Source organism: Astatotilapia calliptera, chromosome 15 (assembly GCF_900246225.1).
Source record: "Astatotilapia calliptera chromosome 15, fAstCal1.2, whole genome shotgun sequence".
In the NCBI taxonomy this organism is placed as follows: domain Eukaryota; kingdom Metazoa; phylum Chordata; class Actinopteri; order Cichliformes; family Cichlidae; genus Astatotilapia; species Astatotilapia calliptera.
In genome coordinates, this window is record NC_039316.1 from 18,358,696 (window position 1) to 18,374,671 (window position 15,976).

Below are 15,976 nucleotides of genomic sequence, written 5' to 3' on the forward strand. Positions count from 1 at the left end.
TTATGGGCTCAGTCACTCGTTTTGGAGCATGCTGAATAAAAAATGATGTTTGTTTTGAAAATCTTTTCCACGCTGTGTTTCAGATTGTAGTATTATCTGTGTGAAGTCATTGACTTGACTTTGGTTTAGTTGGGGAGGGTGGGGGGTTCAAAAGACGCACAAGAGTTTGTGAAACTGTCACAATAAGTCATTCAAATTTTTCCCCTTATGCACGTCTTTTTGTGTAGGAGAGCATGAAGCTGTAAGATTGTCCTCTTCATGTCACAGGTGTACTCACCATGGCAACCACACACCGACACACATGTATTAAAAAACACGTCAGCCATACAAATTGTACAAATAATGTGTGAAAGTCTGTGATGGGTCTGTTTGTTTGTGTGTTCGTTGCTAAACTTTTGCACTGAGAGAAAAAGTCTCATGTCTGGCTTCACTTTTGCAATGTAACTGGGGTTAAATTTTACATGCGATTTGGGCAGGGGCGTAATTTCCAGGGGGGTTAGGGGGGGGTTATGAACCCCCCCCCCCCCCCCAATAATCAGACCCATCCACTATAACCCCCCCCCAATAAAATTATGAATTATCTTGTATAAATAGGCTGTTGATTTTCCCTACTCATTTCAGGTATTACCAGCAAAATACTTGCATGTTTAATCATCTGGGAATTTACCCAGATTTATTTATTTATTTAGACAGAGACCTTGACCCCCCCCACCCTCCCACCCCAATGTTCAGCACAAAGTTACGCCCATGGATTGGGGCCACAACCAAAAAACTAACAATAAAAAATAATAGTGTAAAATCTGCGTGAAAGAAATGAATACAAATGAATAGATGATTTCTTAATAAGCTGTGTCTGTAACATTTAACATAATTTCTCTGGCCTCTGGAGCAAAATAACTCTTTAAAAAGTGAATGACTGTGAGTGTGACTCTCCACGTTCCTCCTTGTCAGCGTGAAGGTTCAGAGTGTGAACTTTATGGCGGGTGACAAAGTACTTGAAATCTGTGGACACTTTAAACAGTTGTTTTTCATATTTGAATTATATAAAACTATTTTATAGCTTTGTAAAAGAAACCGAATTGTTTGGCGTGAGTGCTTAAACAAATCGAGTGTTTCTGATTGCTGTGACAATACAAATGAGAACTGCACGTCAGACTTTATCCAAAACAAAGGAGGAGCTCGTTGAACTGTGGCCAAACATCGGATAATTTGCTCTCGTAGACTGTCATAATCTGAAATTATCATGGAGTGATAGCCGTTATCGCACGAGAATATCTTGAATTTAATGGTTTCAAGTGGAAATGACTGAGTGTGAGATCAGTGTTGATTAGGTTAGGGCTTGAAAAGAATCAAAAGTCCTTCCCAGTAAACTGACTTTTACTACGTGCAGATTCTCCACTAAATAATAAAATATGCAGGGTTGGTGCAATTACGTTGTTATGCTGCAGGTTTATCAGAGATCAGATCTGTGTTTATGGGCGTGTTATAGATGATCCACCCTGTTCTTTAGACGCAGTTTGCTGTGACTGCATGTTTTTGTTTGGATTTACATCATAAGTAGACTTTCTTCCCTGTAATATCTGATTGATGTTCATCATGTAAAATGAGCGACTCGAGAAAGATAGAGAGAAGTTATTGTCTGAATGCATGCCGCTATTAAGCTGAGGTAGTGATGAAAGATGAAAAGATCCCAAATGTTCCTTAAAAAAACTTTTTTTCTTAAGTTATTTAAGTCATCAAGTCATTGTTTTCCTTTAGTGTTAAAGCCCAGGTTTTTTATGCATTTAAAATGATTAGAAAGCAGCTTTTTGAAGAACAAAGTACAGCCTTCCGTGTTTCAAACACAGTAGAAGCATAAATAGCAGTTAGGTCCTGATGCTCAAATGCATCAAATGCATCCGCAACATTTGTGTCATAATACTGAACATGCTGAAATGAGCTGCCAGGATTGCTGAACAAACCACGGGCCTCTGGAGCAATTCCCTTTATCGGTCCAAAGAGGAGATGTTTGACCATAATGTACAAAACACATCATATCAGCACAAACACTTCATGACTGGTTGTTAAGCACAGTGGTGGAGAGGTGATGATTTGAGCTTGTTTTGCAGACACAAACCGGGGTTGTATTCTAGACTCACATGAGAGGCCATCAGCATGACACCTGGGTCGTGCAACAGGACAATGATCCCAAGCACCGTAATAAATCTACAATAGAATGAAAAATAAAATAATAAACTGTCAACGTACTGAGGCAACTTTGTAAAGAGGAGTCCGTCACAAACCCTCCAACGATGCGAGCAACTGATAAAGTCAGAAAAGGTGGATCTACGAGATTACGAGAAGTGCTGGTTTCTGTTGGGCCTGCAGGGATGCTCACGATTAAATAAAAGTATTTAATCCCTGTTGTCGGAACTGTTGCTTTTCTAAGCTATATTTTAAAGTGAAAAACTTACAGATAAACAAACAAACAAACCAACTCTGTAACAAACTGTCCGGGACACACTAGGGATGCACTGAGTCTAGTTGTGTTAATGTAGATGCATACATTCCCACACTCAGTGTTCATTAGCATGCATATAATCTAATCAAATGCACATTCAGCAGGGGTACAAACTGCACACTTAAAAATATACATGTGACAGTTTTTAGCAGTGGTTGGGTATGAGATCATGTAGACTGAAAATTTTGACAAAGCTTGTGCTGTTTGATCTAAATCTGGCCTGCAGAGGCAGAAAAGTGCTGACCTGGTCTGTTTTTATTCATATGTGGAGCGCCGTGACCGATGAGACTGTTACTGGTGCACGGCTGTGAGGCCGTGGATCTCAAACCTCAGGACCTCTAACTGCACACAGAAATCAGACAGAAGTCACTTTTTATCCAGACCTTTAAGGACACAACTGTCGAGCTTCAGAGGAAGCAAATTTATCTGCACATTGTCGCTTAAAATGAAATATGTAAAACCAAACATTAAAGCTGTTTTTGGCAAAGATAAAAGTGAATTTTCCTTCATTTTGAAGAAATGAAACTCGGCGGGTCAAAAGTTGAACAACCTGCCATGAAGGTCGACTAAGGAGCTCTGGAGCAGGAGCATAAACTACAGACACACATTTATAAACAACTTCCATTAAAAATGACCCATTCACACAAGGTCAAAACAATACAAATGTATGTCAGCTTGACTATATTATACCTATTTAACAGTTTTACATGTCTAAGAAATCTTTCATCTCTGGATAACTTGAGGGAGCTGGTGATGATTAGTCGCCACCGCTGGACTGTCTGTTTGATAAACTAGAGCTGAGCTTCAGCTTAATCTCAAAGACGTAATCAAAGCTGCTCATCGAGTGCAGCAGCTCTATAAATCCCGCATCTTCAGGACTCTATGTGAAGTGTTTTGAGCAGGCTTTCCAGCTTTTCAGCAGCAGGGTTGTAAAATAAGCAGAGCAGTGGATCGGACTTCACAGGAGGACGTTTGCATGTCCCATGTTCCTGGGTTGCTCTCCAGGTCTTAATACTACTACTACTACTAATAATAATAATAAGCTATTTTGAACAAGTGAGTTTTGAGCTGGGACTTAAAGAGGGAGAAGGAAGTGATATTTCTTAAATCAGGGCGCAGGGAATTCCAGAGTCGAGGAGCAGAGCAGCTTCTTTCCTGAAGCATGCACCACTCAGAAACTCTAAATTATCCATCCAGTTTGGGTGCTGATTAAAATCTAGCTAAATAAAACCCGTCATTTGTTTCCTGTCCAGAATAGTTTTCTAGGCGACGTAAATGAGTGAAATTGTTGGTGGTAAATTCAACCACTAGATGGCGACAAACACACACAGATGCGCGCAGAGCAGGTTCGAGTTTTGTCGTTTTCACATCAGTTTAGTTTCAATTTACTGAAACTTACACGGTCCGCTTGTGTTAGTGTCAGGTTTAGTTGTCTTTATTATAATCGTGGTTGCAATGGGAAAGATTTAAGAAGATCAGAGCAGACTCTCAGCCACGAAGATAAAAACAAAGACAAAAACAATCTCTCTGCAAATGCTAAAGTGAAGCCAGTGAAGCCTTTTCCAATATGCAATACATTAACATTGATATCTGCTCATATGCACCCCTGCTGGCATATCTGACCCAACTTAGATGACGGATGATAAAGTCTAGATGATGAAACCATGTTTTAATAGAGCATAATGCAAAAAATACAGTTTTACTGAGTCTTTTAAAGCAGCGGTCTCCAACCTTTTTTGTGCCACGCACCGGTTTATGCCCGACAATATTTTCATGGACCGGCCTTTAAGGTGTCGCGGATAAATACAACAAAATAAAACTAGTACCGGTACCGAAAAAACGAAAATTTATTCATAACACACATGAAAAGACCAAGGAAAACCGAGTAAACGATAAAAGCGATAACAAAATAACTCTGAAAACCGATTAAAAAAACCCTGAAAACTATACATTTCACACCTGAGACTCAACTCTCCACCAAACGACTCACGGACCCGTACCGGTCCGAGGCCCGGGGGTTGGGGACCGCTGTTTTAAAGCACTTGGTGTCTCTAGATACATGGCAACCTATGAGCCAGGAGTCTAATTGGTTATTTATAACCTGTACTTCACTGCAGTTTTAAGATAAATATTCATCACGTCAACCTAAGTCTTTGTTATACGCTTTGTTACATCCTGTGAGGCTGTGGGAGTGTGTGGGCGTGGTGTTGTCTTCTCCCTCTCCTCCTCCTTCTTTCTTGCCCCTCCCCTTGTGTGATACTGGTTTAGGTATGGAAACGGCCTGCTGTGTGTGACCAGCCCCATCGTGCGTGGCTCTTTGTGAGTAGTTCTTAACTGAGCGGTGTTTTCCCTTAAGTGACGGCAGCCTCCATTAGTTTGTTTGGCCTGCCTGGGTATTGTTACTAGCAGCGTTGCTGTCTTTTTCTGTTGAAGCCTTATAGTTGTTTTCTTTCACTATCTCTTTGGGTTGACCTGTCTGATTTATCATTAAGGCAGCGGTGCTGTCTCTTTTTGTTGTTACTATTTATATGATTGAGGTATTTGACTATAATAAAGATTTATTTTGTGCTAAATACCTCTGCCTGGCGTTCTTTTCATTTCACCCGGATCCAACTGTTACTGCCCCCCACCCTCATCGCCTAGTTTTTATGTGGGGACGTAACACGCTTGATAAATCAAAAAAGCTTAATTTTGCATATCCTTTGATGCAGGTTAGAGGAAATATTTTAGATATGAAACTTTTGAATTAAAGTGTGTGTGTGTGTGTGTGTGTGTGTGTGTGTGTGTGTGTGTGTGTGTGTGTGTGTGTGTGTGTGTGTGTGTGTGTGTAAAGGGACCCAGGAAAATAATAACAATAGGATATTTAACAGAATATGTTAAATGAGTCAAATTGGAGAAAACAAGAGTGAATACAGCTATTTTAGCCAATGAAAGAAAACGAATGAATAAAATTAAGTCCCTTAAAAAATAAATAAAATAGGGGGATCCCAATTTTATAATCCAAGCATAATCTTGCCTGGGTTATTTGTGTTGCTCTGCATCTTTGCATTTCATGCATTTATTTGTTTTGTTTGAATTAGTTTAAGTTCTTATGTGATCATTTCTCTTGCTTCTTAGTGTCCTAATCTCACTTCTCTGACTGCATCTCCCTGCTTGTCGAGTTTCTTTGCAGTTCCCCTGTTTTTATTTCACTTTTCCTATTAGCGCTGAATAGTGCTATATAAATAACAATAATAATGGACTGGATTTATATAGTGCTTTTTAAGGCACCCAAAGCGCTTTCCCGGTATTTAAGATCAGCATCCTCCTCTCTCTTTTGCAAGATCGTCGACTAACCTCATGTTGGTAACGGGCCGATGCGGTTCATGGTCTTTGTGAACGACTCGTACTCACCTGATCTTTTCTTTGCTTCTAGTTGCCACGTTTTCTCCGTCACTCAACTACTGCTCAGGATTTTCTGGACACAGTTCTCCACTTTGTTGCCGTATCATTGCATCATTCGCTATCTCCACCTGCCTTCCTTCCTGCCATCTTCTTTTGTGGATCACTGGGAAACAAGGTTGGAATAATTTCTCTCACTCTCCACTGAGGAGCTCACCTGACCTTCCACCTTCCCAGTGCTGTTTACGCTTCACATCTTCAGTCTCGTTTCCTCTGCAATCCCTTCTAATCATGCTCTGCCCACATTTAGACCTGTTAGCAAAGAAGTCCTCCTTTGTGTTGCCACTTTTTCCCAATGTTCTTGTAAAATAAACTCATTGAAACCTTACCGCTTGCTCCCGTGCTTGCATCTGTTTTTGGGTCCCAGTTCTTGCTCTAGCCTCCAGGCTCCCGTAACAGTAGCTCTTCACTGCTCAGACCCCGTTACTTTTTTTTTTTTTTTTTTTCCTCTTAATTTCCCCTTTTTTCTTCTCTTTTTCTGTTTTCTCAAAATGCAGAAGGAACTCCTCTTTGCTGCAGGCACATACGACAAAAGAGCCTAACCAGTCTGCAGGATCCTCTGCAAACAAGTCAGGGCAATGCCAAGAAATATGTCTATTTGAAGCCTAACGCTTTAATCATGTAATTACTTTAAAAATATTTTTATTTTTGCACTTGACACCTAGTAACCCGTGGTAGTATTGCACTGTATGATTATTGCCAGTTAAAATATTTTAAAAAAGCACTTTTGAATCTCGTAAATCCCCAACTTTTGTTTTCCCAGAAAAATTAATAGGCCTCATTTACAGCAGATGCACACAAATCTGCATGTACAAATGTTTCATATACAAATGTGTCACTGATCTTTATTTACATATTTAGACCAGAATGAGGAAGTCTTGGCTATTTATATAAATTAAAGGAAATTGTGTTTTCCTCTTTGCTGAGCTAAGCTCCGGGCTGTTAATGGACATTACACATTTATAACCTGTAAATAGTGTCAACATTATCATCCAGAGTTTTAGCTTCAACTGGAAATCCAACATCTCTGACTTGGTGCCTAAAACACTGGAAAAGCAAACATAAAAGCTTCACCTCATTTGAGGTTATCGAAGCCAGATTTAAGGGATGTCGATGTAAACTGTCTGTGTATGTTGTCTTGACTCATCTGGTAGGAACATGGGAATCCTTTCCTAGCCAACTTTGTTATCCACACCATGTGACACAACCTCAGCATTAGATTCTCTCCCCTGATAAATGCCCTCATGCTCAACAACGCCCTGAAAAGTCCTCAGAACTAATGCCAAAACTAACTATTCTGTTATCACAGGCTGAGCCTGCTTCTCATTAATGGTACATCTGAATTCCCCTTTAATATCAATCAAAATATTTTAGTAGAATCACCTCAGGCGATGGGTATTTCTGCAAGAGAGACAGCAACTGATTGAAATCTAAAAACACACCGATAACCTTTAACTGAGCAAAACAGAATGAAACGCTAACTCCTTTGGTTGTGTATCTCTAATGAGAGAATTAAGAGGGGAAAGCGTGCATGCACTGATACAATGTGGAAAAAGAAAAAAGCAAACGAAGAGACACATTTTACATAGCACCCTGTTTGTCTTTGACATTCTTTTTAAATGACTAAAGCACAAAGTCATGCAACAGAGAGCTGACTGCTGATGAACACGGAAATCAGAAAGGAAATTATTCAAATTTGCTTTTATATAGAGACAGAAAAGGGTGAATGAAACCATGGGATTTTTAACAAGTTCTGAAAGTACTTTGCTGTAATTATTTCACTCTTCCAAAACCTCTCCAGAGACTCAGTTTGTGGCAGTATTTCAAAGAGAAACCTGATTAAGGTTCTTCGACCTCACAGGGTTAAACAGACTGTATAGTGTTTCCTTCACTTTAGAGGACGTTACATTGACTTGAAGTCATTTCCTGGAAACTTTATCAAAACCTACCCATGACAACCTAAACTTAACTTTGAAACAAGCTTCAGCCTAAAATGTAATCTCCAAAGTTATTAGTTATTATTAGTAGTCACAGTGTGAACCTATAAACAGACTTATGTCACCCACAGCATGACTGGTATATGTACATGCACATATTTCTCGGCCTGGAGGTAGGTAATAGGGAATAGAGAGGCAGACACACAGGTATGTCTGCGCTCCAGACATGGGCTGAAAGCTCTGTGAGCAGACCAGCTTACGGCACTTTAATAATGCAGAGTGTGCATGAGAGAGTGAGGTGAGCCACTAGAGGACTCTGTTATACACAAAATGAAGAACTGAACACATTTGGGAACGATACAGCCCGAGGCCCAGAATCAGGCCTCAGACCATCTCACTCTGGCATCTGACGTCCTTCAAGGAAACTAAACAACCTTAACCTCCCACCAGAGACTAAAAGGACACATTATTTTAATGGTTCTTTAGGTAGATGACTGTAATAAGTCACATACCACACATCACATTAATTGCAACGTACAGTCCTGTTAAAAATGAGGTGCATCCCATGATTCAGTAGTTTGTAGTTCCGCCTTTAGTAGCAATAACATTAAGTAACTGTTTTCTGTATGACTTTTGCATCGCTTCAGACCAGTGAGGTTTGCAGGCTTTTGTTTATGCACATCTCTCTTTACATCAGGTTGAGTGTGTGACTGTGCCTCTGCGACAGCTAGATTCTTTTTGCCGCTGTGCTTGCGATCATTGTCCTGTTGCATGACCCAGTGTGGGCCAAGCTTTATCTGTCAGACATCTGAGATTCTACAATCAGATGTTCTCAGATTTTACTCTACAATACTTTGGTATACAGAGGAATTCGCAGTTGACTCAACTGCAAGGTGCACAGATCCTGCGTCTCCAAAACGAGCCCAAATCATGAACCCTTCATCACCATGGTGACAGCTGATACGAGGTGTTTGTGTTGATATTTGCATTTTCGCCAAACATGTCCACTGGACCTCATTCACCAGCTTTGTGTAGAAATAATTGTACCCAGAGCAAAAAAACAAAACTAGTGCACATAGAAAATCACTTTTGAATTTCAGGGGCATGCAGTGGGCCGTACTAGTTTCACTTTGCATATATTAGTGAACTAGAATCAATCTAAACCAACAAGCTTGCACAACCTGCGTAAGCAAAATATGTCCCCTTTAATATATCATTGTCAAAGAGAGAGGCTATGCTAATGAACTCAAAACAGAAAAAAAATATACGAGGAAGCACAAAACTAAAATTCATTACTGGAACTGGAATAAAGTCAAAGAGAAACCAAAGGATCAAACTCACTTTGGAATGTAAGGAACTGAAGGCAGGAACCAGAAATAAACAGCAACTAGAGCTCAGATATAAGAACTAATGTTTCAGATTATTAAACCTACAAATAAAAGAACCAAACCCCAGAAAAGATAAGCAGCTAAATGCACCCCTGGAAAATAATCAGGGAAATAGAGACCAGTGACCCTGTCATAAGAGAAAATAAAACCGCTTATTCAAAATTCAAAATAATAAAACAGAATTAGGAAACAAAGATCAAAATCAGGGACAATGAGAGGTTTGCAGCTACTTTAATTGGGCCTAAATTTTATCAGCTTTCCTTGTTAACTTCAATTTTCTGCTTCAGGCTTTGTGTTACATGATTGGGGACATTTGAGGTCTCTTCTATGCAAAATAGACCAACTGAGCACAATCTACCCCAATTTACAGAGAACATAAAAACACTGAGAGGCAACACATTTACTAAACAAAAAAGGAAAGCAGTGCTGCAGAAAGTCACTAAATCACTTCTCACTAATGATCATCACAAATTTTATAACCCGCAACAAAAATGTGGAGACTGACACCAGAGTTTTTAGAAGCATAGATTTTATTTTAAATTGCCTAACAAACTTAGCTGAAACAGTTAGCACCCCAAAGAGCATAAAGGCAAAGAAAAGTGGTATCTCATCAAGTCACCGTGCCTTTATCCCCAAAGTTTCCAATAATGAGCTCACAGTATTCGCAGGTAATCCCTGTGAGACCAAAGCTCAGACTTCAGACTGATTAACATCCTGTTAGACTTTTTGTTCTGCCCTCTGGTCCGTCTGATGTCACTGAGTGCAGATTTCACAAACATTGTCATATCAGATGGACATAAGAAGCTGCTGCTCCGTTCGGTTTTTGAGGGGCAGCGAATCAGAAGGAAGCTGGCTTAAAGGAGGAATATCTAAAACAGCTTATTTCAGTAAGGGGACGAAATAAGTGGATGCACTAGTATGAAACGAAGGATTATTTTTAACTATAAATCATGCAAAGTTACTCTTGTTGAGTAGATATTTTTAAAAACCGGAGCTGGAAATGAGCCAGAATATGTCTCTTTTAAAGTTCTTCTCTGTGCTACTATTTGATAAAAGCTTCTGAAAGCACTCCAGATCTCACAAAGTCACCTCTAATCTGTTTATTTTTTAATACACTGCCTGCATAAAGTGTTCAGCTGTCAATCACCCTGTAAAAATGTTTTCCCAGGAATCTTTGTGTTGATTTATTCTGAATAACTGGACTCTAGGTGCTTAAAACAGCCAAGTGGATACACTCTATGTTAAGTTCCCACAGTAATACAGTTCTTAGGTATCATAAGTTTATTTATAGAAATGCTACAGATTACTAAATATTAAGCGTGGAGTTTAAAGAATGAGGAGAAGATAATGTGAGTTTTTTAGGTCCTTTGATGTCTCTGTATTAAAGTAAGACTAATGCTTCAAACAGGCCAGTGAGAGCTGTGAAGGGAGAATTCCTTATTCACGACTGAGCGAGGCCACACTCTCTAATCCCAGACCCCTACCTGTCTGACTGCTACAGAGTCATGGGAAAAAAGCTCTCTCATACTTTGTTTCTCACACATACACATAAACACACTTTCTCCCTCTTCCAGACTTTCTTTTCTCACTCAATCCTCAGGCTCTCTCCAGCAAATCCCCCAGGAATCTCAGACCTGTGTGTGAACCAGGCTGCGGTCGGCAAGATATGAGTTTTTAAAGACTGGGAACAATACTGGATCTTCCTGGATTGAAGATGCCGACAGGCTTCATATCTGTAGATCTGACTACTTTAATGATAAATAGAAATTTCCCACTGCTGAATGAGGGACAGTCTCTGAAACCAAAACAACTTGACAAATAACAGATGATCTAAAAGCCAATAAACTTCATCACATGACTCATACTAATGGGTGGAGCATGAAGAACGGACCACATCTGATTTTTAATCTGAATATTAAGCATATTTTGGTCTAAGCTCTAAATACCACAGACACTGAGATAATCACAAAGACAACGATGCTGTGTGTAAGCAGCAGCTAGTTATATTCAGAGTCACAGTGAAGCAGTTTTACTAAAAAATGTGGAACACTGGACGAGATCTTTACCTTCTTGTTATTCTAGTGATGGGTGTAAGTTTTGGTTCATGCCGCGGTTTCGATTAGTAGCAGCTTAAGTTCCCTCAGTGTTTCCCTATCATGTGTTTCCTTGTCTCTGACTTCTTGTTTACTGTGACCCTTCCTTTCTTTTGCTTCTCTTTGTTTCAGCATTCATGTCTGTATCCATCTACTATTTCCTGTTTTACTTTGAAAGGTTTGTCTTCTTTTGTGTCCTGATTGTCTTCACCTGTGTCTTGTTGGTCTCCTTTTGGTATCCTATCGGTTATTCTCAGTGGCCTCCCTGTGTTGCTGGTCTGTTTAATCTTTGGATTTGTCTGTTTTTGATCTTTATTAAAGACCAACTTTATTTTTTCTTTCATTTTCTTGCATTTAGGGCTTCATCTAATATCTAATATTTCTAATATTTTGCTCAAATCAACCCTGATACTCGTCTCCACCTTCACTACTTCTGCTCCCTGTATCTTTATTGTTTCTCCTGTCTCTTTCTCATTCACACACACTTTCATTCTTCTTCTCTTCAGAGCGTACCTCCCACCTCTCCAGACTCTCTTCCTGTTCTTACTAAATAAGTTAGTTTTAGATTTTTAGTCTTGCAGCTGCAACCTCAGGAATGTTTAAGGATTTGCAAAACCTGTCTAAAAGGAAAGCACACAGCCTGAATCGAATGAGCAGCCAGCTGTCATTTTAGTCACGCAAAAAATTCACCCAAGCAACTTTCATCTACCGGCTGCTCATCACTGTGCATGCCAGTCATGGCTGAGAAATGACAATGGCTCTAACAACAAATCATACCTAATCAGTCTATGGCTAAACTCAGCAGCAGGTATCTTACCTGTTCAACAAATGTCATCCCAGCCTTAGTTTCTCTGTCTCTAAATGAGACGTGCTCCAGGGCTGAGGTTCCAGCAAATGAATGGAAGTCTTTACTGTCACCGCACAAAGTAAGAAATGAATAACTCTGACAAAGCAAGGAGAATTTTAAATAAGTGATTATATGTACAGTCTTTTACTGAACCACACAATTGTCACCGTTCTTATTTAGAGAAGAAAAGAAGCTGCAAGTAAAACAATGAAATGTAGATTTTAAATCATGTAATAAATAAATATACTTATATTTAACTGGTACTATGCACTATAATTACATATTTTTCATGATGAGGTCTAATAGTAACAACACCATGTTGGAAGCTGTGACTGAGATTGTTCAAAGAAGCTATGAAAGATGAAACTCCTGGGTCTGAAAGGTGAAGCCTATGAAAGGTTTCTGCTACTGAAAACAAAATACCATCCATAATTCTAAATTTAAGGTTAGCCATCTCAAAATTTCAACTTACTGACTCAAATTTGTGAGCAAGTCTAAATTGTGAGACAATAACCCGAAAAATGGGAATTTGAAATATCTGTTTAACGCTGCCTGAAAATAAATAAATAGATAAATAAAAATGAAAAAATTCAGTAGCAAAAACAAGCTTCCATCGATGCCAAAAATGCATTAAACGTTCATTTCAATGGCTACCAGGAAGGTGGCGCCTACCTGTTGCAGACACAGATAATGGACAGCTGGAGACCTGAATGCCAGCTAGTCATTCCAGTTAATACTTAAAGTCATCGAGTAGGGTAACATCTTTTTAGAACAGATGTCCGTCGTGATACAACCCCAAAGGGCTTTATGTCTCCTCCCATGTTGACAGCAGGGATTTGTGTTTGTTGTGAATGTGAAAACAGCTCTGAATCACTAAAAACTTTCCTGATGAGTTACACAGTTACACATCTTCATTGCATGTGATGTCAGGGCAGCTGGCTGGTACTTATTAATACAGGGTACAGAAACCAGGCAGGATGTTTTCCACCATTTTCGTATCTTCTCCTGCTTCAGTTTTGTTTTATTTCTTGTAAATCAGGACCCAAAGGTTTTAACACACCTAGACTGGACGGTGAGAAAAATCCAAAGACACAAAAGACAGTTTTTGGTCCGAAACTGTGTGGGCTACAGTAGGAGCACCTTCTGATTTCATCTGTTGCACACAGTTGGGTGTGCCGGACTCAGTGCTGCCAGCATAAATGAATTTGTTTACATTGTGTCATGAATGTGATCCAATATTCGTACTATTTAGTATGCCAGAAAAATGAGACCATATTTCACTGTATCACAACTCAAAGGTAAGTTGGGAATACCAGGAAGCTCCACAGACTGTGACGGATATATAAGCAAAAGGGTTAAAAGTTCAAGTTGCAGTTTTACAGCCAAGTAATAAGTCCCACCTTTAGGCGTACTGAATGCACATACTTTGTAAGGGCAGCTGCAGGACAGGCTGAAAGTGAGCAGACATGGTATGTGATTTTAAAAGGAAGCAGTAAAGAGAGATCAAAGGTGAATGCAAAGGTGAAAGCTTATCATATGGAGAGGTGGACGGAAGGGAAGCAACAGAGGAACAGACCGCTTAGGCGTCAATTTCCTTCCTATCCAACACAGCTCCATTTGGAGCAGCAAAGAGCACACTAAGAGCAAAGTGAGCAGAGATTATTATCACAGAAATAACAGTTTCACACAGCATGTCATGTCCAAAAAGAGATAAAACACTGTGTAAGGTAATTTGTTCAGACGTTACAGTCATTTTGGGTTGTTTGCACAGAGCTGATGGTCTGTGGGAAAGTTCTGGGAGTCGCCTCATGAGCCTGAGGCACAAAATCTGTCTAATTAAGTTTTTGTAAAGAACATAAAAAATATTGTGAAATTAAATCAAACTTGAACAGAACCGCTCTGGATATAAAGACAGCATTACCTGGAAAAACAGAATTACTTACAAGTTTTCAGGCTCTGTCCTTTATATAGCAGCTGTTTTATCAGCAGCAAGTCGTGCAAAATATTATCTGTGGTGTGGATGGATTGCTTGAATTTGTTTCATCTCTTAGATAAAAGTGATATCTGTGTAAATATTGACTCTGCCTTGTCACCTTAGAGGGGGAGCTGCTTTTACCCCTGGGATGTGTTGTCGCTCAGGCTTTGGATTGCTCCAAAGGCTGTGAGACCGCAAGAGAACGACTGAAAAGTGACAGGCTTTATGGGAGAGAGTGTACATGGAGCCGAAAGTTCATGATGTAAGTGGTTTTACAATCGCAAGAGAAGAAAGACGCTCCACATGAACAGCTCAGTTTGGAAGAGGCCAGGCTGAACCAGTGTGCGACAGAGAGTTTGCTTTATTATAGACTCTTTGCTGGGATTTCTGCTTCAGTAGGAAATTTAGGCCGAAACAAACTTCATAACTACAGACCCCTCTGAAAACCTACTCCATAACTTGGATTTTAACTGCACATTGGATTCACGCCTGCAACTGCTGTGATTGGCCTGTTTAGTACCATCAGTTCCTTCACTTCAGGCTACTTTTAAGTTTTGTAATTTAACAGTGAGAGAATAAAAACTATCCATTATACGAAAACAGAAAAAACGACTACAACAAAGATTTGGGAACCAGGTTTTTGTTGGCTGTGATTGAACTCAAACTTGATGTGTTTTCCTCTGTGCTGCAGTTCTTTTGTGCAGGTTTGAACCTCCATCCCAACCAACTACCACGTCCACATATCAAGTCTGGACTAAAAAACCTCCTGTAGCCATGTATGCTTTATATTCTGAGATACAGGAAGGTACTATAGATGTGTAAAGGGTTTAGCAACTAGCCGTGAAATGAATGTAAATTCTCCATGTTCTCCGATAGTCCAGAACACAACACCTCTGCTTACTTTTGTTGCTCTCACCCCAGACACATCTGGCCAATGAGCAGACTGAACATGTGGTTTTTCGTGACGCATTTTGGTGCGCTTGGATTTTTCTCTGTGTGAAAATAAACCAAATCACAGGGAAAAGCTACAAGTTTACAACTCCTCGACTGATTTTGATCAGGTGTGAAAACGCCCTGAAACACCAGGACACGGCAACACAGGAATTAACACATAATGCGCCATTACAAGCATAAATGCAACAACATTGGCTACTATATCATAGACTCTACAAAATCTAAATGGGGCCTGAAGAATTGAAAGCAAGTGATGTATGGTTGTCTTCAGGGAGCTGATCAAACGGGTATCAAAGATATATGAGGAAGATGAATGGATGTTACATGTTGTCACGGACCCGGTTCCGGGGACTCGGGGTTCGTGAACAGTGTGGACCTTTATTGTTATTAGTGTATTGGATGTATGTTTGCTGCACTGTGTTCTTGTGTTCAATGCTGGTGTGTGTATGTGTGTGAGGCTGGAGGATGAAGGACAGCCACCTGCAGGCCTGATGGGTGTGGCCCTGCCAGCTGCTGGTCACGCCTAGCTTACCACACACCTGCTTCTGATCAGGATCGTCGGGGGAGCTACTTAACAGAGCGATGGAGCTTCGTCCGGCGCAGGATCGTTGAGTTAGACTCCATGTCAGTGTTTCTAGTGTTGTTAAAGTGTATGCCTGCCGGAGTTGGTGCCATAACGGCTGTGTCTGTGTTTTTCCCCAGGAGGACAGCGGAACACAGGACTGCAAGACACACGGGGTGTGTGAAGGCACAGGGGCAGAGAGCACGGGATACCAGCACTTGGGAGAAGACACGTCACGGGAGTCGAGGGAGCACTTTTGGAGATTCAATGTGTGGTGTA